At 35.8% G+C, this 24,439-nt stretch overlaps 1 long non-coding RNA gene across 1 annotated transcript in view; it reads right to left on the minus strand.

The window, feature by feature from the left end:
- Nucleotides 1-713: 713 nt before the first annotated feature.
- Nucleotides 714-24,439, minus strand: part of LOC116581692 — a 122,522-nt gene continuing 98,796 nt past the window's right edge. The window contains exon 4 of the long non-coding RNA XR_004282177.1: nucleotides 714-876. This is a non-coding gene — a long non-coding RNA (uncharacterized LOC116581692). The remainder of the gene's footprint in view (nucleotides 877-24,439) is intronic.

Below are 24,439 nucleotides of genomic sequence, written 5' to 3' on the forward strand. Positions count from 1 at the left end.
AAAAGTGAACAAAATTGACAAAAACATCCATTTCTGTCGTCTAGAAAGAAATACAGAAATTGACTAAAGGCTTGCAAATTTTAAGAGGCATCAATGCTTTAAAAACTGCTGAACTAGTAAGAACAGTGGGAACCTACGTCATTTTGGCTGGGACTGCTCCTATTTCCCCCAGGGTGGGGCACACTCTAGAGGCTGGCAGATTCTCTCCTAGGGGTAAAGGGGGTTCCCCACATTTGGAGCAATGGGGTGACACCCACCTCCAATAGTGTTGCAGACAGATTTGGGAGGATCAACAGCTTGACCTTGGGGACAGGCAACTTTTTTTCTGAATGAATCAGATAGTAGATATTTTATGTTTTGTGGGCCACATGCAATATCTTTTTTCCCTTCTCCTGTTCCCTCCCCCACCTCTTTTTTTTTTTTTAAGATTTATTTATTTACTTTAGAGAGAGAGACAGAGAGAGAACAGATGGAAGGGCAGAGGGAGAAGGAGGAGAAAGAATCTTGTGCAGACTCCGTGCTGAGCATGGAGCCAGGGCTCAATCCCGTGACCCTGAGATGATGACCTGAGCTGAAATTAGGAGTCAGATGCTTAACTGACTGAGTCACCCTTCCCCTCCCCTCTTACTATTCCTCCCCTTTTCCTTCTTCCTATTTCTTTTTCTCATCATCACTTTAAAAATGTAAAAATAGTTTTTAGTGCACAGGTCATCCAGAAACAAGCCAAGGGCTGGATTTGGCCCATGGGCCATAATTTACCTGCTGCTACTCTTCTGGCCTGAGGTTGGCACAATCAATGCACACAGCTGCCTGCAGGCACACTGGACACTAGAGGGAGGATCCAAACTGGCCCAACACTCCTTGCTGATCCCCAGGCTGAACAAGCATGACAGGAGAGATGTGAAAGGGTATTAAAAACAGTGAAAGCCAAAGTAGACTTAAAAATTATTTGAGCTCTGAATGTGTTTCTTTACCAACACGCAGGTACAATGGCAGGGCAGAAAGCCTTTCTAAAACTAATGGAAATACAATGAAATACTGTGAACAACATTATGGTAACAGATTAAACTACTCAGATAAAATGTATAAATTTCTAAAAAGATACAAATTACCAAAACTGAGTCAAGAAGAAATAGAAAATCTGAATACAAGTCTGGGAAATACAGAAATTGAATCAGGAATTAAAAATCTTCCCACCAAGGAAAGCCTATGCCGAATAGCCTCAATGGTAATTCTGTCAAATATTTACAGAAGAAATAAAACCAATCCATTACTTAGCATGATGTTTCAGAATGTAGCAGGGGGCAGAACAATTTCTAAATCATTTTATGAGGCTAGTATTAACCTAGCAAAGCCAAACACATGACAAGTAAAGAAAACTGTGGACAAATATCCTTTATTAACATGGATATAAAAATCCCTAGCAAAATGTTTATAAAGTGAACCCAGCAAAATATAAAAAGGATTATATACCATGACTGAGTGAGGTTTTTCCCAGGAATGCAAGATTAGTCTAACATTCCAAAACTAATTTAATGTAATACAGCAATCCTATTGAAGTCATAAAAGACAAAAGCCACATGATCACTTCGATAGATACAGGAAGAGTTTGATACAATTTAAGACTTATTCTTGATTTAATAAAAAGTCTTATAAAACTAAAAATAAAAGGGAACTTCATCAAATTGACAAAGGGAGTTTATAAAAACACTACAAACATCATACTTAGTGGTGTAGGACTGAAACTTGACCCCTAAGATCAGCAGCAAGGCTAAGATGTCAAGTTCACTATTTCTATTCAGTTATATTGTTTTTTCCAGCAAAATCAAGAAAAAAAAAAGAAAGGAAATATCAACCAATCAGTTAGTTAACTAGTTAATTAAATGCATCTATACTGGAAATAAAGAAGCAAACTATCCTTAAAGAGTAAATTATTTTAAATGTGGAGGATCTCAAGGAATGCATTAAAAAAATCTACTGAGAAGTAATCGATGAGTTTAGAAAGGTCTTGGGATAGAAGAGCAATGCACAAAAATCAATTGTATTTCTATATACTAGCAATGAAAAGTACAAAAATTAAATTAAGAACATAATTCCATTCATACTTGCATAAAAATATTAAATGTTTAAAAAAACCTTAACAATAGAAGTTTGAGGTTTATATACTGAAAGCTATATAACACATTGCTGAAAGAAATTAAAGAAGATCTAAGTAAATAGAGACATTCCGTATTAATGAATGGAAAACTAATATTGTCCAAATGGCAATATTCTCCAAATTAATTTAGAAATTCAACATGGGGCGCCTGGGTGGCTTAGTGTGTAAAAGCCTCTGCCTTCAGCTCAGGTCATGATCCCAGAGTCCTGGGATCGAGTCCCTTGGGCTCTCTGCTCAGCAGGGAGCCTGCCTACCCCCCACCCCGCCCCGCCTGCTTCTCTGCCTACTTGTGATCTCTATCAAATAAATAACTAAAACCTTAAAAAAAAAAGAAATTCAACACAATTTCACTTATTTTTAAAGACATATTTATTTATTTGAGAGCAAGAGCAAGAGAGAGCATGAGTGGGGGGAAGGTGCAGAGAGAGAGAGGGAGAGTCAAGCTGACTCCCTGCTGAGCAGGGAGCCTGAAATGGGGCTCACTCTTACGACCCTGAGATCATGACCCAAGCCAAAATCAAGAATCAGATGCTTAACTGACTGAGCCACTCAGAAGCCCCCAGAAATTCAAGACATTTCTAGCAAAATCCATCAGCCTTTTTGTTTTGTTTTGGGAGTTTTTGGCAGACAAGCTGATCCTAAAATTTATTGGGATATTTCCAGATCCTAGGTTATCCAAAATAATTTTGAAAACATAGTCCATCCACAAAAAAATTAAAATTAAATTAAAAAGTACTTCCGTACCTCACACTATGCACAAAAATTAACTCCAAATGGATCCTACCAAAATGTCAGACCCAAAACTATAAATCCTCTAGTGCAAAACATAGGAGAAAACCCTTGTGACTTCAGGCAGAGCAAAGAGTTCTTAGATATGACCAGAAAAAGGACAGCCCATAACAGGAAAACATTGATACACTGTACTTCATCAAAATTAAAAGTTTTGTGCCTTAAAATACCATACAAAAAAAAAAAGAAAAGAATATATACATCTATCTGATAAGCACATGAAAACATGCTTATCACTGTAAGTCATGAGGGAAATATAAACTAAAACTATACTGCTTTATACCCACTAGATGGGCAATAATCAAAAGGCAGGCAATAACAAGTAGAAAAACTATATCCCTTATACATTGTCAAAGGGAAAGGGAATTTAAAATAATATAACCATTTTGGGAAAAAAATTGGCCATTTCTTGCAAATTAAACGTAAAATTACCTTATGACCCACTCTTAGGAATTTATGCAAGAGAAATGAAAATGTATTTTCATACAAAGACATATGTGGAAATATTTATTGCAGGCTTATTTATAATAGTCAATTTGGATACAATCCAAATGTCTATCAATTGGTAAATGTATAAAGAAAACACATTATGTATAGCCAATGGAAAATAGCCAATAGTAAAGGAATAAACTATAGATAAATGATAAACATGGATCAACCTCAGAAACATTACGCTAAATGAAAACAGCCAGATGCAAAAGACTAAGTATTTTTGTTTGTTTGTTTTTATTTATAAGAAATTTCCTGAAAAGGCAAATTTATAAAGACAGGAAGCAAATCAGTGGCTGCCTAGAGCTGGGATCAGGAGCATATGTACAAACTGGCACAAAGAAAATTTGGGTAAGTGATGAAATATATTCTATAACTGGTTTGGATGATGGTTGTGCAATTTTATAAATTTACTACTAATTACTGAATTGTGCATTTATGGTGTGTGAGATGCAGAATAGAGACCCTCCAAAGACATCTACTTCTTAATCCCCTAAACCTGTGAATGTTACCTTACGTGGCAAAAAGAATTTTGTAGATACAGTTATGAGGACAGGTCTTGAGATGAAGACATTATCCTAGATTATCTGGATGGGTTCATCAAATTGCTTGAGAATCCTCAGAGTTGAAAAGGAAGGCAGTAGAGTGGTCAGAGATGCAATATATTTGATCCTACATTTCTGGAGGATCATTTAAATATAAAGAGAGTGGGACACCTGGGTGGCTCTTTCAGTTAGGTCAGCTCAGATTATGATCTTGGGGTCATGGGATTGAGCCCCATGTTGGGCTCCACACTCAGTGCAGAGTCTACTTCAGATTCTCTCTCCCTCCCCCACTGCCCCTCCCTACTTGCACTCTCACACTCTCCCTCCCACTCAAATACATAAATAAAATCTTAAAAAAAAAAAAATGAAGATGAAGAGAGGGATCCATAAGCCAAGGACTGTGACAGCCTTGAGAAACTGGTAATGCTTCTCAGCTGACAGTAAGAAAATGGAGGTTATATTCCTATAATCATAGTGAATTCAGTTCTGACATGAAACTGAGTGAGATTGTCCCCTAGAGTATCCAGAAAGGCATAGAGCTTGGGGACATTTCAGTTTGGTTTGGTGGAACTCATACCAGATTTTTCACCTACAGAAGTGTAAGATAATGTTCATGTTATTTTAAACCCCTAAGTTTCCTATCAAGGAAAAGGCCTTGATAATTTGTCATAAATTTGTTAAGGCATCAATAGACAAATAATATACAATAGGAGAAACGTATAAAAATAATAATGAGGACATATGTAAACCATAGTAAGGAAAATTATTTCAAAAAAGGGCAAAGAGATGTACATGTTTTTTCAATGTCATACTGGAACATTCTAGAAGGTTGCACCCATTTTGATTTTGCTAATTTTATTAAGAACTCAGATTCTGTGAAGTAAGATACTAACTTGAGAGTTTTTTGTTGTTGTTAGAAAACACATCTCCAAAGGTTATGGTTTCACTGCCCTGTAATCAGTTTTATACTAACCTAGCAAACTATGTCAAACTTTTAAAAAAATGTCTATAAATACTTTGTCCTTCAAATGCTTTTAGAAACACTTTTTATTTCACTAGTTTGCTCATTCTTGAGTTGATAAATCTTTGACATATATTTTTATATTTGAATGAGTCATATTTTTAACTTTTTTAAAGCATTGTAACAATTGGGCAGACAATGTATTACAGGCTTAATGTAACACTTAATGTATTAATTGTATTACTTAGTAAAAAATTGGGGGCATGCCAAATTAGACTTACTAGTGAAAAACAAAAAATAAACATTAAAAAAGTTATTCCAACATCTGAATAAATAGAGGATAAACAAGAACAATATAAAGGTTGACAGGAAAAGGCCTTGATAATTTTGAAATGTTACATGATAGAGGAATCAACTTTTGTTTTCATTTTTAATAAACTTATTGCTATCAACATGAGATTTTTATTACCATAGATCTATATTGGGAATCTGAGGAAAAAGTGGCATTGTTTTAAGTGAAGTTGGGAAATTAACAGGAAAATAAGGAAAATACGTATCACAAACTTTCCACTTAAGGACACTACTTCTAGGAAAGTTAAAATAAGAAAGCATGGTGACCGTTAATGTTAACAATGATAATTTTGACAGAATTTGTGTGGAAATTGATCAGTAAATTTGTCCTAGATGTCCTAGAGGCCCTAATGCAGTTGATAATTTGAACAAATATGTAATAGATTTTTAAAGATGTTTTTATTGACATACATTTGGCATGGAACATTGTGTAAATTTAAGGTGTTTGACATGTTGATTTGATACATTTATATATTATAATTCCCATTGTAGTGACAGAACCTCTATCACACCACATAATTATTTCTTTTTCTGTAGTGGAAATAATATCTGGTCTCTTAACAAATTTAATGATTATAATATTGATTATGCTATAATACAATAATTACAATGATTATAATACAATATTATTGTTTCAACTATACTATGCACTTGAGCTCCACAAATTACATGAACATTAGTTGCAAGTTTGTACACTTAAACAACAATTCTCCAATTGTTATGAGTTTGGCTTTTTTTTAGATTTCACATATAAGTGGTGTCACACAGTATTTGACTTTCTTTGGTCTGTCTTATCTCAGCATAATGTCGTTGAGTGATTTTCTTCTTTCTCAAAGCTAAATAATAATTCCACTGTATGTGTGTGTGGGTGTACATGTATGCACATGTGCACAAACACACACACACATATCACATCATCTTTATCCATTTTTCTAAGGTCATTTCCATATTTTTGGCTATTGTGAACAATGCTGCAATAAATATGGGAGTGGTGATATGCCTTGAATATCTTATTTTCATTTCCTTTGGGTATATACCCAGAAGTGGAAATGCTGGATCATATGCTATTTCCATTTGTAATTTTTTGAGGAACCTCTACATTGTTTTTACAGTGGTTGAACCAATTTACATTCTCACCAACAGTATATAGATTCCCTTTTTCCACATTCTTGCCAAATGTGTTAACTCTTGTCTTCTTGATACTAGCCAGTCTAACAGATGTGAAGTGGTATCTCATTATGCCTTTGCTTTGCATTTTCCTGACAATGAACAACATTGGGTATCTCTTGGAAAAATAGCTATTTAGTTTCTCTGCACATTTTTAAATCGGGTTTTTTGTTGTTATTATTGAGTTGTGTAAATTATTTATATATCAAACCTTATTTGATAAATGGTTTACAAGATTTTCTCTCTTTCTGCAGGTTTCTGTTTCATTTTGTTGATCATTCTTTTGCTGTACAGTAGAATTGTTTATGGTGACATTTCCATGGCTAATTCTTGTCTTAAAGACCCCCTACGTAGAATTTTGAAGTTTAACATCTCTATAGCCAAGACTTGACTCTTCTTCCTCAGATTAGATAGATTAGATAGATTCTTGTGCTAGAACAGTAGCTCTAGCAGAACATCTTACATTTCATATTAATTCTATATTAGTACAATGTCCTTCAAGTGATAGACAATGGATTTTCCAGTTAAATTTAAAACTCTCCTTAACTCTGTAGCTGAGACTCATGGTACTTTATATTTACATCACAATTACAGCTGAGAGAAATATAATAGTGTAACTGTGAGGGTCTGGGGATTGCCACATTCTTCTACAAATTTAAAATAGTTCGGGCGCATTTTTAGTCCAAAATGTTGCACTGCATTGTCTATTTTCCTTGACTCAGTCTCTTGACTTGCCCTTTAGTCTCTGACAAAAATTATTCAAACTAAATCAATATCATGGGAAAAACATTAGAAAATGAATTATAATTTTAGTTATTCAGTATGCCTCTCTGTTCAGTGAGTCTGGAAAATGGCCAGTCTTAATTAATGGTTTTAAAATAAGGAGCTAAGGACCGGGTGCTTACCCAAAGAATACAAAAACACTCATCGGAAAAGATATATGCACCCCCTCTGCATATTGAGACATTTCTTTGTTAATGGCAAAATGGCAAAATGTCATTTTGCCATTTTGCCATTTGTAACAACATGCATAGACCTACAGGGCTTTATGCTAAGTGAAATGAGTCAGACAGAAAGAGACAAATACAAACGTAGTGATCCAAAGGGGCACGTGCATCCGAATGTTTATAGCAGCAATGTCCACAATAGCCAAACTATGGAAAGAACCTAGATGTCCATCAACAGATGAATGGATCAAGAAGATGTGGTATATATACACAATGGAATACTATGCAGCCATCAAAAGAAATGAAATCTTGCCATTTGCGACAACATGGATGGAACTAGAGCGTATCATGCTTAGCGAAATAAGTCAAGCAGAGAAAGACAACTATCATATGATCTCCCTGATATGAGGAAGTGGTGATGCAACATGGGGGCTTAAGTGGGTAGGAGAAGAATCAATGAAACAAGATGGGATTGGGAGGGAGACAAACCATAAGTGACTCTTAATCTCACAAAACAAACAGAGGGTTGCTGGGGGGAGGGGGTTTGGGAGAAGGGGGGTGGGATTATGGACATTGGGGAGGGTATGTGCTTTGGTGAGTGCTGTGAAGTGTGTAAACCTGGTGATTCACAGACCTGTACCCCTGGGGATAAAAACATATGTTTATAAAAAATAAAAAATTAAAAAAAAAAAAGACAAATACTGTATGATCTCACTTTTATCTGGGATGTAAAAAACAAAATAAATGAACAAACAAATAAAAGCAGAATCAGACCCATAAACACGGAGAACAAACTGATGGTTGTCAGAGGGGAGGGAGGGAGGTAGGGGATAAGCCAAAAGGGTGAGGGGGAGTGGGAGGTATAGGCTTCCAATTATGGAGTGAGTCACATGACTAAAAAGCACAACACTGCCAATATAGTTGGTGATATTATAATGGTGTTATATGCTGACAGATGGGAGCTCGACTTGTGGTGGGCACAGCACAGAATTTTTGAATCACTATACTGTATACCTGAAACTAATATAAATTTGTGTGTCAAATATACTTCAATTAAAAAATAACCAGTACAATCAGCAGCCAAGGAAAAAAGGCTAATTCATCTTTAAGTATTTCTTTTCCTGCAACTGAGTTTACATCATGCTTATATGCTGTCATAGGTACTGATTCTGGGGAATGTGACATACATTGTGGCCTGTCTTAGACATTTTATGTACATTTCTAATCCTCAAAGCAAACTTAAAATATAGGAACTATCATCTTTATTGTTTATTTTTTTTAAATCACTGATGAGGAAAGATTGGCCCAGAGAAGTTAGGCAAGTTGTGTCTGAGATCACACAGCCAACACCCAAATCCACCTCTGTCTGAATCCCCGGGCTCTGTTCTTCCCATCAAAGGCAGGATTGGGACACCCGAGTTCTAGAGATGATTTGTGACCTGGAATTAATAATTTTTCTTCTTTAGTCCTTTGTTTCTTTAACAATAAAAGAATGTAGTCAAGCTAAGTCATGCCAAACATCTCTTCTAATTTGAAATGCAGATATGATGCATATTGCTTTGTTTACAATGTTCTCCTTTTTTGTGCTCATCACTAGATCCTTTAAGGAAAAAAGCGGGGGAAAGTGGGGTTCACACTTCCTCTTAATTGCCTGGTAGCCTGCTTTCCTCTCTGGAAAGTATGACAGAGCCATTTTCTTCACACTTTTACCATATTAAAATTATCCTAGGATTGTACTATTGACCCCATAGATGTGCATTTGGGCAGACTCACATTTTGCTGTATGAACAGGTAGTCTTAAACAAATCACTGTGTTTAAAACAAATGGTCTTAATAATCACTTTGAAATCCCATACCCATGAAACATCTATGAATTGTTTGAAAGAAATATAATCCATATTTAAATATTTTCTCATTTAATTTGAAAGTTGATGTTTTAATACACCCTTCATGAAGAACACTTTTTTTGAAAGATTTTATTTATTTATTTGACAAAGAACAAGAGATCACAAGTAGGCAAAGAGGCAGGCAGAGAGAGAGAGGGGGAAGCAGGCTTTCTGCTGAGCAGAGAGCCCAATGGGGTGCTTGATCCCAGGACCCTAAGATCATGACCTGAGCCAAAGGTAGAGGCTTAACCCACTGAGCCACCCAGCCTCCCAAGAACACTTCTTATTTCCTTAAGAATTGCTCTCAAAAGTGTGTTAGGTAACTGGCAAACTCCATGAAAATGAAATCAAAGCACTAAGAAATAGATTGTGGCAAAAATAAAGAATTCATTCTGGGCGGAGGGAGCTAAGATTGGACTTAAAATAATTTACATGTACCCACTCACGGCTGAGTTTAACAAAATATGATTTATGTACAAAGCATTTTTGCTGCATAATTTATGAAGCAAAAAAGTGGAATATAGTCAGCATATGGTGACTTGGGTTTGGAAGAGAGGGTTTAAGCATAATAATTCAGCCCCTAGTTTATGCCACATTTCAATAAAATATCTGGCTTCCTTTGCTCCCTCCCATCCCCAGCACTCAACCCCCTACAGACACACATGCCATCACATCTTACACATTTTCTGCATTGCTTTCTGTATTCATTGTTTTCAAGCTTAGAAAAGTAATGGCTTCTTATTATGCACTTTTCTTTCACACACCTCAAATGATGTGCAGTGTGCTTCACTAAAAATAAATAACTAGCAGGGCTGATTTTTAAAAATTTATTTATTTATTTTCAAATCCCAGCTTTCTTGGGGTGTTTTGTAAAGTAAAGAGAAAAGGAATAAGGAAAGTAGGTCTAGCAACTCTGTTTCATTATTTCAGACATGCATGGCCTTCTATACAATTTGCTTATTGATCTCAATAATGAAGACCAGAAAATTACATCCTCTCTTGTCTGTGGAGCTATGAATCACAGATTGCTCAACCACTGTCAAATTAAACAACTTGCCTGTGCCTGATAAAGGATTCACATAGAAACTAAAATGATCATCAGCCTTCTGTTTAACCCAGTATATCACTTATGTTAAACAGAGTTAACATCATGCTAGACAGCTGTGCCCCCTCCTTCAAGTCAGTTCATGAAACTGTCATCTTCTGAACCACTAGTGTTTCCAAAAGGTTTGAGCCCTGAGTTTCTTGAAGGAGATTACATCCAATATCTCTTTTTACTGGACAATCGATGTTCAAAAACAAACAATTAAAATAAAAACCAAGGCATACAAAGAGCACTGAAAGACCATGGTTTCTGTCTGTAGGAAAGTTCCCAACTGGTACCAGAAATATTGTTTTCTAACTCTAATATTTGAATATCCAAGGTCATTCATAGATTTATTCCATCAAATCCCTAAGATTAAATTCAGCCTGAGATTGGTCTTCAGAAATAGGCTTTCATTCTAAATCACACAATTGTATGATTGTATCACTGGACTCCCAGTATAACTTCCAGTGGACAGCACCTGGAAGTGTATTACTCATTCAAAATCCAATAAAGGAGAGCAAGTTTATGAAACTGATTTGGGGGCTAAAAGCTACCACTTTATCTGGGTCCACTCTTCTCTTTAAATGTGGAATAATGATAGAAAATACAATGTGCAATTTTAAGGTGAATTTTGCTTAAAACCAGATAAGTCATTTGGGACAAGTTTCTCAGAGTTCTGAACTTCACTTTCCTTATCTAAACCTGAGAGGTTTATAACATCTTAGATGATTTTCATACTTTGAACTTTCTGTATTTTAGCGTCTAGATAATTTCCAAAGCCCATCTCTATACTGAAATTAAAATATATATATATTTCTTAAATATTTCAATGATATTGGATAAGTTTCAAATTTACACTTACATTTATTTATGTAATCATTCACACAAATTTAAATGTGCTAGCTCTGCCTTTGAGATCTTAAATTGAGATTTTCATCTAAGCCAGGTAAATACTGAAATACCAACAAACACCTGCTGAAACCCAAAGGAAATTCATTATTAAACTTCTTTTGGTTAGGAAGTTCTCCCATTTGTTGATCTCAATTTTCTAAGTTTCTGCTCAGACATTCCTTATTGAAGACAAAGAATATTAGTCTCCATCCTCTTTAAAATCCTTAAAATAAAAATTTCAACAACTAATTTCTATAACCTTGTCTCATCAAAGTAATAAAGCATCACTTATTCCAATATAAAATCATTTGAATTGTCTTAAATTCAAAAGGCAAAAGCTACAATAGATAATACAGATGTCATGGTGTATATATAAAGAATAATGTATACAAATTGGATTGATTCTTCATATGAATTATCAGCAGATTATACAAAGAGGGAAGCTGGAACTTAAGAAGAAAAATAATTATAAAGACTTTGTCTGTAGGTCTGTCAGTAAATTCCCAAATTTAAATATGACAATGATATTTTTAAATACTATTCAAATTGTTAATACCCACAAGTAAATTATTCAAAGAATACACAACAGCTTTTGTTATCTTGATCAAATAGCATCTTCTGTCTCTAGCTTAAAATGAAATTAAATTTATTTTCAAAAGGATGTTTATTCTCTGAAGCTTAATTTTTTAGTTGCCTAGTGACATGATTCATGTTCATATTTAAAAAGAAAACAAACCTCAAGTGTTATGTCATGGTGAGATATGTCATTAAATTACTATTAGAGGTGACTTATATGCAGTTTAAAGCCAGTTTTCACTAATGACTCTTGTGGAGAACATGAAACCAGCAAGAACTACTTGTAGTAATGAATTTACCTTAATTCTTGGATTGCTACAAAACCAATGGGATGATATCATACACTGACTACTTGAAGATTTTGATAAAACTTATGTTTTCCATGCTAGAATAAGGTTGTATATAAAGCAAAAGCTCTTAAATTTCCCAAGAACTCATTCTATTATTTCATGTTTTTCTTCTGCCTCATGCCCGAGATATGATCAAGTCTTCTACTTTTGTGGTGCCTGGGTGCCTCAGTTGCTTAGGCATCTGCCTTCGGCTCAAGTCATGATCCCAGGTCCTGGGATTAAACCCCACATTGGATTCCCTGCACTGCGGGAAGCCTGCTTCTCCCTCTCCTACTCCTCCTGCCTGATTCCTTCCCTCAATGTCCCTTTCTCTCTATGAAATAAATAAAATCTTGGGGAAAAAAAAAAAAGACTTCTTACCTTAATTAACATAAAACCTTTCATCTTCCACTTCTTTCTTTACTTTGGCATTAGCCTGGAAAGACAATGCCACCATACCTATCTCCTAGGCCACCACTAAAGGGGTAACCTCTGGAACTTAGAATAACTTATTTTATATTTAAATCCCAGGTTAGGAGAAAATCTAACCGACTCTTGGTCTTTTATTTTTTTTTTTAAAGATTTCCACTAAATACAAAAAGATGGACTGCTCATCAATGATGCTTTCAAGAAACAATCTTTATCTAAAAGGGAAAAGGTGAAAATGAAAAAAGAGAACCTCACTCAAAAGGAGTCAGGAAGCCTTGAAGAGGAAGCTCTTGCACCCTACCACCTGTCACCGCTTATACAGTCTAGGAGGAAGAAGGAAGGTCTTCTAGAGGCCCAGCAATCTCAAATTGCCCTCTATGGTAGCCCATGAGTACCCACCACGACTCTGAACTCTCATTTTCCTCCCACAAACTTTTGTTCAAAACAACTTCTTCCAGCTTCCTCCTTTCCTCTATAAAAGGATGCTCCCCTCTTTTGTTCTCCAGACTTGTCTATGGTTTGCCATAGTATGAATGTCCTCAATTGCAATTTCTTAGCTATTTGAGAATAGCTATTCTCAAATTTATTCTCAAATAAACTCATTTGCAGCTCAATAACCTTTGTTGCTTAATTTTTAAGGTTGACAGCACACTGTCTTACTATAAGATATATTTGATTTTTAGAACAAGGCAAAAAAAAACCAAAACACAAAATAACAAGAAAATATAAACTTACAAAAGCTTTAACATGTGTACAACTTTTTTTCTGATTTCCTTTTGTTTTAAAGCACATTTTAAATGTTGTTTCCTGACTCATTAAGAATTATCTAATGTATATAAAGATTAATAAAATAAAAAACAGATAAAAGATTTGGAAAGGAAAGAACAAAACTGACAATGTTAACATTCAATTTAATTTTTGAAATAGATAACACAAGAGACTATAAAGATAAGTTACTAAAGCTTAGAAGAAGTTTTGACAGTTGTTAGCTTATTATATACCTATATGAAATGGTATTAGATAAAACAAATAGTCCTTTAATGTGCCTATACTAATTGAAAAAGGATTTCCACTTTAATAACAATGAAAAAACTACATTAACCCTCCACCAAAAATAACTGGAAACCATACAAATACATGTTTTTAAAAAAAGTTTAAGACTTGAACAGCAGGTAGCAAGGACAATCATCTTTCAGAAAAGAAAAAAAAGGGCACTTTAAGAGAGCCCCAGATCAATGCCTAGAGAGTGTCAAAGCTACGATGTAAGGAGTAAAGACAAAATGAACTCTAGTGGTTTTGCTGAGTTGAAGAGCAAGTTTTGGTGTTCAGGGCAGACTACTAGAAGAGGATGTTACAAAGGAAGAGAATTCTGGAGAGCTGTAGAAGGGTATCCTTGGATGCCTGCTGAGTACAGGTCTGCACTTGCATGCACAGAAATTATACCAGATGAAGAAACAACCACCAAAGGAGAGTACTGTAACAATTCTGAGAACTCACAAAGCCAGAGTAGAAAACCTTGCTAATTAAGAGGGCATTAGGCAGAGGACTCAGAGGGAATTCCCTCGGTAATGGGGATAAATTAACTATAAATTAAAGACTTTTCTGTCTGATACTGCTGTAACAAAGCTTAGAAGCAACCCGAAGCATCTAAACTGATTATAAGAAAATTAATTGTATCCCAGTATAGAGACTACTATACTTAAAGGAATACAATATTTGGTATAGCATATAATATACATACTATAGTAGCACCTCAAGTTAGAATATGAAGGTAAAGATGTATATTAGAAACTCCAGAGCAACCACTAGTACTATATAAAAAAAAAAAAAAAAAGGACAGCTAATAAGCAAATGGAGATAAGGTAGGATAATAAAATATAATCAATCCAAAATAAGGCAAGGGATAGAAAATAAGCAAAACAACAGGAAAAAACATGTGAGATGAGTTGAAATAGATTATAAGATAAGATTATAAGGTTTCAATCTAATTATATTATAATGTTATATGTAATAGGTTAAATATTCCAATTACAAAGCAGAGATTGTCAAGTGGGATAAAAAACGTAAGAGATCCACTTTAGATATAAAGGCCACATAGGCAGTAATACAGATTGTGGGAAAAGATACATGATATGTTTAAAAGGAAATGTTAGAAAAATATAGAACATGCTAAAACTAGTCAAAAAAGACCCGGAATAGGTATATTAATATCAGAAAAAGTTTAAAAAAGCAGATTTCAGAGAAAAGAATATTATCAAAGATCAAGAGGTTGAATTCATAATGAGTTAAATCATTGAGGCGGAAAAGAACAATCAAGGCACCTCGGTGGCTCAGTCAATTGAGCAATCAAAACTCTTGATTTTGGCTCAGGTAATGATCTCAGGGTCCTAAGATCTGAGGCCCTTGTTAGACTCCATGGTCAGCAGGGAGTCTGCTTGGGATGTTCTCTCTCTCCCTCTCCCTCCCCAGGCCACCACCCTCTGCTTTCATGCACACACTCTCTCTCTATTTAAAAAAAAAAAAAAAAAAGTTAGTAAAGCTGAATAGCTCGACTTGTATTAAATCAGTTGAATTTGTGGTTTAAAGTATTTCCAAAAATGTAATTCCATGTTAGGGAGGATTCACTGGTGAGTACATTTCAAAAAGAAATAAAACAAAGTGAATACATTTAAAGAAGAAATAAAATTAATTGTACACAAACTATTCAAAAAAAACACAAAAGGAAAATGTACTTCTCAATGCATTCTCTGAGTTGAAAAACACAAAAACTTCAAAAGAAAATTAAAGACCAATAGTTTTCAGAAATATAGACACAAAATCCTCATTAAACTATAAAGAGATTGACGCAAGCAAACATAAAAATGATAATACATCACAACCAAAGGAGGTTTATTCTAAGAATGTAAGACTATCTCAACATCTGAAAATCAATTCACCATATTAACAGACCGTGTAAGAAAAAACATATGATTATCTCAAGAGTTGCAAGAAAAGCGTTTGACAAAATTTAACACCCACTCCTGATTTTGAAAAATAACCTCCAAAAAATCTCTCAGCAAACTAATGAGAGATATCTGTAGAAACAAACAAAAACTTCAGCTAACATCATACTTAATGTTGAAAGATTACATGCTTTCTCCCTTAAATTAGGAACCAAGGACATATGCTCTCACCACTCCTGGTCAGCATGTTGCTGATATTGTTCAATAGGCCAGAAAAAGAAATTAAAAATGGATAAATTGGAAAAGAATGTATAAAACAGTCTTTGTCCTCAGAAAACATGACTATCTATATAGGAAATGACAAAATATCTACAAAAAAGCTATTAGAATTAATAGGTGAATGGCAAGAATTAATATGTGAATTAGCAAGATCACAGGATACAAGAATTCAAACATCAATTGTATCTTTATATGATAGCAATGAACAATTTAAAAATGAATCTTAAATAGGTACCATTTATAATAGCATCAAAAAATGTCAGCTATGCAGGGATAAAGCTCACAACATATGTGTAAAATTTACCTGCCCCAAACTACTAAAACAATGATGAAAATTTTCAAAGAGCTCATAAATGAAGAGATACTGTATTCATGAACTAGAGACTCAATATTGTTTGCATGTTAATTCACGCCAAATAGATCTACTGAGTCCGTTCAATGCTGATCAAAATCCCAAAAGGCTTGTTTTTTGTTTTTTTAAGAAATTGAGGAACTGGGGGCTCCTGGGTGGCTCAGATGGTTAAAGATCTGCCTTTGACTCAGATCATGATCCTGGAGTCCTAGCATCAAGCCCCCCCACATCAGGATCCCTGTTCAGCAGGTGAGTCTGTTTCTGCCCCTGCCCCTCACCGCTTTCATGCTTGCTCTAGCGCTCTCACTCTCATAATTCCTATCTCTCTCTGTCAAATAAATAAATAAAATCTTTTAAAATAACTGATGAAATGCTTCCAAAATTGATGGAGAAATAACAAACCTAAAATATCCAAAACAACTTTGAAAAAGAATAAAGTTGTATGAGACAAAACAAAATGCTGTAGGAAGGGAGAAACAGCAAACCAAAAGTCCTAACAGAACACACCAAATATGGCCCAGGTTGAGCAAAGCAAATTTAAACATAGCTTTGTGAAATGAAACACATATATTAATGAGCTACCACTAGCACATACATGACCAAGTTATTGGGTTATTTGTTCAACTTACACTCTGGTGTAGAAGATTCTGTGTCATAAAAAGAATATTTATTTTGCTGACTTGGAAAAGTGGCCAAGGCGAACACACACCAGGTGATACACCATTAATTTAGTCACTGTTCTCAGGTTTACTTAAAACTTACAATGAGAAAAAATTGATGACTTCGCAGAAGGGGAAAAAATAAACACAAATAGAGGAGAAAGCATCGGTAGGACTTTCAGAGGTTAGGCCTGGGTCTTACGCGGCTGAAGAAGATGAACATATGGATTCCCTAGGTGGATTTTCATTACAGACCAAGAAACAGTGACCAAGGTACTGCTGAATGGAGCAGTCAGTGAAAAGTTCCCCTAAGGAGAAGTGAATGAGAAATTTCAATGGAAAGTTGATAAAAATTACCTTTTCATGCCAATAATCTTCAGTCAATGTGTAGAGAAGAGAAAGTCTTTCTACACCTCTGTTTTTCAGGCAGTAGAGGACAGCCCACCAAAAGCTAATAATTAACAACACCCATCTTTATCATTTTCTTTAGAAAGGCAGTACATATCTTACTTGCACTGCATCGTGCACAAAGAATAATAACTTTAGCCTCGCAGAACTTTAAGTCCTCATTGCCCAGCATTGCTCAGTAGATTTATGAACCATTAATAAATAAATTAATCAATCGTTCCTGTCTCTCCAGTCGGACCTCTGCTGTCAGGGTTGGGCATGGCCAGTGAGTCACAGCTGGGTCAGCAGTCCATGACTGACAGCGTCTGTCCTGGGGAGCGGACTGCCAGCCCCTGGCTGGGGCCCCTTTCCCACATGAACTTGCTCTCTTCCACGTACTTTATATTTTAAGTCAAATGAGTCCAAACACATCCTTTAACATTTCTATAAAATCTGTCTAGTGCTTTTTTGGTGACAGAAATACCAAGTAAAAAGTTACATTTATGAAAGTAGAGAATCTTTACTCTGAGGGTTTTCTTAAATTCACAGTCACCCATGTGCCAAATTGATTTACTGTTCCCGATTCAGAGAATCTACTGTTTATGACTCAGATCATTTTTGCCCTCATGGAATTTGCTTACTGAACATTCAAGTGACTCATTTGAGCCCAATTATCTACTTCTCCCTAGTTTGTATACTCCCCTTTTCATCAAGGATGTCAAAGATCATAAATGTTTCATCAATTGCCCTTGACTTTATTAGTTGCAGGATATTCTTCATATTGTAGAAGAGTTAATTATAGTTAAGGAATGAGGACCTTTGTATCTTTAGTTTTAAATGTTCAACAGATTAACTTTAAAAAATACATTTATGGAGATTTCTGATCTTCTCCACAAGTTTTATCAAATGGGCATGATAATATTCTTCCTTGATTTAGCTGACCTGAACTCTTCTTGGTTTTGTTTTTTGTTGTTGTTGTTCTGGTTTTTTGGTTGCTTCATTTCAGACTTCTTTGCTGTAATCTTCTGCCTTTTATATATTAGTATCTTTGGAGGTTCTAACCTAACCTGTATTCTTTTCCCAGTCTTTACATTCTCTCTGGGTGATTATCCTCTGAATTGTTTTTGATTACTATATATATTATTAACAGTAATGTCCCAGTCTGTATCTCTGCCTATTCATTTTTTTTTCCCCTGGAACTTAGAAAAAGCTGTCTGCTTGCTCAAGCAAGCATGGGATTATCCTGCGTCTATCTCCATCTCAACCTGTCCAAACTAAACACAACACACATAGCCTTCCTCTCTACAGTTGCTTCGCTAGAAAGTGTTCCCTATTTCAGTGAGTGGCATCCCAGATGCTCAGATCCGATTTCTGGGGCCCATTCTTTGCTCTTTCTCATCCCACCCTCTCCATTCCAGCAATCACAACATCTTGTCATCAGTAGATAAACCAGCCGCAGTCCTTCTTCCCCACTGGCATCACCACATGTCGTGCTGTCATCATTTCTTGTAGCCTCACTGTAATTTTCCCTCCTGCTTCTAACGCGGCCCTGTTCCAATCCATTTAGCACAACGTAGTCCAAGCGATCCTTGTAAATTTCAAATATGATCGCGCCGTTCCCTTGTACAATACCAATCAATGATTTCTCATGACTCTAAAGTAAAATCTACTTAAGATAGTTTACAATTCCTACATGTCTCTATCCCAGTCTTATCTTTCTAACCTCCTTTCTCTCCCACCAAGATACTTTTAAACTCAACAGTCCTACTATGGTGAATTATTTTAATTTCTTAAATATACTACTCTCATTTTCAACATTTAGCAGTTGCTGCTAATTCTGGCTGGGATACTCCCGATAACCCCCACCTGCCTGTGCCCACTTCCAACTAACTAATCCCACTTATCTTTATCTTTCAGAGATCATCGTAGATATAATTTCTTCTGAGATTCATTCTTTTGATGCTCAAGGTTAATCTAGATGCTTCTGATGCACCTTCTTAATTTCTCTGTAATATCAATTTTTATGCTATGTTTCAATGATACTCAACTTTTTTTTTCTTCTTTGCTATACTTCAAAAACGCTCCCCCATCTAACTTATTGTTACTGAGATTCTTTTCCTTTCTCTCTTTCTGTATATTGACACACAATGTTACATTGGTGTCAGGTGTACAATTTAGTTATATGACAGGTTTACATTATGCTATATTCACCACAAGTTTAGCCACCATCTGTCCCATTACATCACTATTACAATATCATGGACTGTATTCCTTATGTTCTGCCTTTTGTATATGGTATTTCTCAGTCTGACTTATTTCATTTAGCATAAGATCATCCATGTTGTCTCAAGTGACACAATCTCATCCTCTTTATGGCTGTGTAGTATTCCACTATATGTATGTTATATATGTGTGTGTGTATGTATATGCTCACACAAACAAATACCCCACATTTTCCTTATCTGTCTATTAATGGACACAAGTAGGTTGCTTCCATATCTTGGACATTATAAATAATGCTGCAGTAATCAGCATTACGGGAGCAAATATCTTTTCAAATTAGTGTTTTCATTTTCTTTGGATAAATACCCAATAGTGAAATTATTGGATCATATGGTATTTCTATTTTTAATATTTTGAGGGACTGCCAGGGTCTTCCACACTGGTTGTACCATCTTACATCTTCTCCACCAGCAGTGCAGTAGGATCCCTTTTTCTCTACATCCTTACCAACACTTGTTATTTCTTATCATTTTGATATTAGTCATTCTAACTGGTAGAAGACAATATCTCATTGTAGTTTTGATTTTCATTTCCCTTATAATCAGTGATATTGAACATCTTTTCAGTGTCTGTTGTCTGTATGTCTGTATGTCTTCTTTGAAAAAATGTCTATTTAGGCCCTCTGTCCATTTTTAAAATCAGATTGTTTATTATCAGTTCATAAAATTTCAGGTGTGTTTTAAGGGAAGCAAAACAACCCCAAGGATGTCAGGCGTGTGTTCACATAATTAATTTCTGCTATTATTCCAGGAGTGAGACCAAATTTATTAGAACTGTGCTTAAGAACAGTAAAGAACTTAAAAACTATCAAAAGCCTTAAAATATGAATGCAGAAATTCTAATTCTGGGAATTTATGCTGGTGGAACAATTAAGAATTAGCATCAATATTTAATCTCACAGCATTTTATAATGGTGAAAATTGAGAACAGCTTAAGTAATCAATAATACAGGATTGGTTTATTAATATATATTACATTTATATAATAAACTAAAACAAACAATAAAAACCATATTTTTGAAATATATTTATTGGCATTAAATATATTTTAATGATACGTGATAGCCAAAAAATATTGCCAAACAGTACTCATATGATTTCATATGTCAAATTATATTTAGGTACTTAATATATCATATATAAAAGAGCATGCACTAACATCCTGTATCTGATTCACAGGGTTCATTGCCCAGGGATAAAATAATTTTTTAAATATTCTCTTCATGGTTTTTGTCTTTGGTTATTTTTTTTACTCTGAGTGTCTGTTTCAAGTATCATAAAATGATTCGAAATATTAAGGAATGGGGGAGCCATGGAGGAGTCTAGCTCAAATGTTTACTGAGATCTTCTTTCATCACTTTTCTATTAACTCAGATTTTTCCCAGGAGGACCGCCCGATTGCCTCTTATCAGTGGAAGGTTCTTCTAAGGAAACTGAAGGAAACATATGCTGTGTGGTAGCAATTTCAGACTTTCATAGTTTAGTGTAAACTGTGGCTATTTCCTGGAGGACAGTGTCTTGCTTGATCAGGTGAAAACTGAGGGTATGGTGTCAACAAGATTAAACACAATCGGTGGCTCTGCTGTTACAGTAGGAAATACTGTAAGCTTGAATCATTTTCATAACCAGAATTTGCATGACAGGTTTTTTCAGTGATACATAAAGAAAATGGTGGCTTTTTAATATTTTTAAAATACTGGGCTTATTTTAGAAGTCTTTTACTTTCAGAGTTACTAAAATTTAAAAGATCATCCTAAGAATTCTTAGAGAAAAATCCTATTCATTGTGTTATTTCAACTCATTGCCTTTAAACTTTAATTAAATCCCTTCTGAGACTTCTATTACAAATAGACTAGTAAGAATTTTGCATACCTTACCAAAACTTTTGCTTTAAGGTAAAACATATATTGAATATTTCAGACTAGAAGAGCTCTAAGGAATCGTTGCTGTGATTCATATAAAGAACCTACTGAATTAGGGATTCCAGAAAGGACAGTAGGTATCTTCTGAGCTCACTGTGGTATCAAAAGAAATTTAATGACTCTACTGAAATAATATTCAGCTTCGGTAAATTTTTCTGCCAAGCTATTTTGCTTAAAGATGTTATAGTAATAATCCTCTTCTTTAAATAAGCAGTAAAAGAAATTAAAATAAATGCATGTCTATTTCTCAAACTTCAGAGCGCTTGATTTGTTAAACAATAATTGTGATTTCTATTTTGATGGAGACCTTGATAAAATCCAGCCAGATTCATTCACTGCATAAGTTCCTCCCAGGGAGTTGGCAGAAGTTTCTCTGCAGCTACAAGAACGCATTCTGGCTAAATAACTCACTGTAGGCAGAACTTATTAGCTAGTAAGAACTTACTAGCAGGAACCTGAGAGGCCTCATGGATCTCCATGAAGTCTGTGCCTCATCCTAGAGTCTGTGCAGATGATCCAAAGACACCTGGTGGTGTCCACATGAACATAATGACCACTTGCAATGATCCATCTAGTCTGTAGCCCCCAAACATGCCCCAGATGTCTTCCTTTTGCTGCTTATGTGTTAGACCTGCCCACTTTGTCCTCTACCTGCCTTTAGCCCTGACCCTCTGTGCTTCCTTCAGTAATTCAGAGCTAGGCAGTCACTCCTATCTGACATATTCAGAAAGTAAAAAATACATTTAAATGTAATTTTTTTAAAAAAAGGAAATGAGTAGGGATGCAAATAGCTTACAGGGTACTAAATATTCTTTCATTTCCCGATTTTCCACTACAGTTGATTTCCATGTTCATCTTCAACTTGAGATGATTGCAATGCTGATTCACAGCCTTGGATTATGCAAAGATAAAATAGCTTATATTGGATGCTATACTCAGCCCAGGTGCCTCCTCAGCACTGAAGGACATAGTCCCTTAGCTACTTAGAGGGCTGCTGGGGACAGTCCTCAACTATCAGCTCTCTTGGAATTGGTTTTTGGTGGAGAAAGCTACACCTGCTGATGCCACAATCCCTTGGTAGGGGCAGGTTTTTTTTTTCCCAGTTATGACCACTACACCCTTTCATCTAGTTTGTATTAAACTAGTTGTAGCTTCAGGTTGGAATAGATACAGATTGGTGGGTGGTGATGAATAACCTGGAGAAACAGGGGCCGAGAGAGAGATCGGATAACAGACAAGGATACGTGGAGTAGTAGCATGTAGCTGGAACTACATGGGCATAATGTATGAAAATCTTTGAAATGCATTTTAACACCCACCAGAAAGCATCTACCCTGAAAGGGACAGCAAAACCAAATGCCTCAGCCAGTTTCCATCACTGGGAATGTTAGTGGTGACATAAAAGATACATAAAGGGAGTAACTTTGGTGTGAGGGATAGAGACTATACATGGGATTAACAGCAGGGGCTTCCTCTCATTTAAGCTGGTCTAGCTCTTGGTGTTACCAAACCAAATATCAACCTATCAGAAACAAAGACTAAATTTTGGTCCTCAATATCATGGCATTCTTTCAGGAGATCAGCTAGCCACCTGCTGCAAGTTGCCCAAGAGTACTCCTTTCTTCCTGGAAAAGGCAGTGATTTATCCTGACAGTAACGGAGATATATTCTGAATATGTACTTGCTTTCCTGCCTGCAGGCCTCAGGTAACATCACTTTTTGAGAGTTTACCGTGTTAGATTCAAGATAGTCATTTCATTTATTATGCCAATCCAAGGGACCCACTTTAAAGCAAAGCAGAACCATCAGTACGGTACCCGACTGTAGGATCTACCGGTCCTATAGGATATCCATGCCACATCACTCAGAAGATGCCCACTGGGCAGAGTGACAAAAAAGCCTGTTTAAACACAATGGAGGTGCAAACTCAGGTATATTTGCCTGTGAGATATAATAACATCTTTCAGATATAGCATATACCCCAAATCGATGAGCATGATATTGTTACAGATCCCTCATAAGCAGAATACATAGGTGAAAACCAAGGAGAAGCAGAAGTGGTAACTTTACCAACATTCCTAATTACCCCTTTGAGGAATGTGTGCTTTTTGCTTCTGAAACTCTAGGGTCTGTGGTTTTAAAGATCTTTGTTCCTAAAGGGATGTTTCTGCCACAGGCATTTCATCATCCCATTAAAATTTAACCTATGGTAGCTGCATGGGCACTTTGAATTTCTTATGGCAAGGGACCAGCAGACAAGGAAAGTATTCACCATCCTAATAGATGTGGTTGTCCATGATTGTCCACGGTCCTCTGTCACAGGAGGTAGAGCTACTACTACAGGGAGATTGCAATGGACTGGATATCTGTGTACAACTCAAATTCACATGTTGAACTCTAATCCCCAGTGTGACGGTGTCTGGATGTGGGGCCTTTGAGAGGTAATTAGATCATGAAGTTGGAGCCCTCATGAATGGTATTAATGCCCTTATAAAGAAGACCTTAGAGAGGTCCCTCACCCCTTCCACCATACTGAGGACATAGGGAAGACAGCATCCATGTATGAACCAGGAGGCAGAGCCTCACCAGGCACTAAATCTGTTACCATCCTGACATTGGGCTTCCCAGTCTCCAGAACTGAGAAATATATGTTGTTGTTTAAGGCATAATCCCAGTCTACAATATTTTTTGCTATAGTACCCTGAACAAACTAAGCGGCATATGCTGGGCATTCAGGTAATCCACTTTTAGAAAAACTCTGACAATTTGTGTTAGTAAATGGACATGTTTGACAGCCAGAGCCTGAAGAAGGTATAGAACCCATGGCCTCATATCATCAGGTGGTCCATCTAGAAGAATGGAGGTTATATTTGAGGGTTAATGTAGTCCAGAATGGAAAGTAGAAGATAGAAACTGGGTATCAGGTGTGACCTTGAGACCAGCTACAGTGATGAGGTCTATAATTTTCCTCCAGGAAACCCCCTGGAATCCTTGAAGGTCCTGCTCCAAAC

This window comes from Mustela erminea, chromosome 21 (assembly GCF_009829155.1).
Source record: "Mustela erminea isolate mMusErm1 chromosome 21, mMusErm1.Pri, whole genome shotgun sequence".
In the NCBI taxonomy this organism is placed as follows: domain Eukaryota; kingdom Metazoa; phylum Chordata; class Mammalia; order Carnivora; family Mustelidae; genus Mustela; species Mustela erminea.